This window comes from Pygoscelis adeliae, unplaced genomic scaffold, assembly GCF_000699105.1.
Source record: "Pygoscelis adeliae isolate BGI_AS28 unplaced genomic scaffold, ASM69910v1 Scaffold373, whole genome shotgun sequence".
NCBI classification, from domain to species: domain Eukaryota; kingdom Metazoa; phylum Chordata; class Aves; order Sphenisciformes; family Spheniscidae; genus Pygoscelis; species Pygoscelis adeliae.
The window spans coordinates 110,539-111,650 of record NW_008824370.1 but is presented as its reverse complement, the minus strand read 5'-3'; positions in this window follow the sequence as shown (position 1 = coordinate 111,650).

The following is a 1,112-nucleotide window of genomic DNA, read 5'->3' as shown; positions in this document are numbered from 1 at the left end:
GGCTGCGGGCCCCCGTCCCACGGCACCCATGCCCCGGCCAGCACTCCGGCTCCTTGGCACCGCTCTTGCCCCTGGACACAGGCTCTTCACACGCCCCTGGGCATGGGCATGGGCATGGGCATGGGCAGAAGAGGGGGATTGATCCTGCGTCTTCTCTACCTCATTGGGCTGCAAGCACATGCTGGGCTCCGGGGTGCTTCTCCAGCACAGGGCATGGGAGACGTGTGTGCATGCGTGTGCATTGCCACGGCGTGGGCTGACCGCGTGCGTGGGCAGCCCTGCCCTGGCAGAGGGGAGGACTCGCTGCTGTCACTACCTGGGGCACCGAGATGGCCGGCGATGGTCTGTAGCTGGGAGGGGAAGGGGCTGCCACGAGCCTGCGAAGGTTTGCCAACAGCACAGGGATGTCTGCCTGGAGCTACCGAGTGTGCCCTGGATGCGTGTTTGAGGGCTCCGTGCCAGGGAGCCTGCCAGGGAGCGTGCCATGGAATGTGCCACGAAGCGTGCCGTGGAGTCTGCCATGGTGCATACCACAGAGTGTGCCATGGAGTGTGCCACGGAGCATGCCATGGCTCTGCAGCGCTGTGCTGTCCTCCCCTGCACCCCTGCCCTGTGGCACCATCCCGGGGTCCAGCAGTGTCCCCACAACCTCCCGGGCCCTGCGCTGGCCCCACGGCGGGGCAGAGCCGGGGAGGGCAGAGGCCAGGAGCAGGGCCGGAGCGGTGGCTGCACTGGGACGGGGCATGCAGCCGCTCGTAGCTGTGCAGCGCAGGCGTGTGTTGTCTCCGACAGAGTGCTGGGCACAGGGGCCACTGCCGAGGAGCAGCCTGAGGGTCCCGCTCCCCCGGGCCCGGCCTTGCCCTGGCAGACAGGAGGGAGCATGAGAGACTGGCACGTCCTGACGGAGCCAGCCTTGCCCTGCTCCTGCCTGTGCCCAGCCATCAGAGGGCAGAGACCCCCGGGCTGGGGATGAAACCTCCTCTCAGGGGTCACCTCGCCTTGTCCGCCCCACGCACACTGCCCGCCTGAGCCCGTTCCCACCTCTGCCACCACTGCCAGCAGCAGTGTCACTGTTTGGGGATGTCCCCGCATGCCAGGAAGGGAGCCCTGTC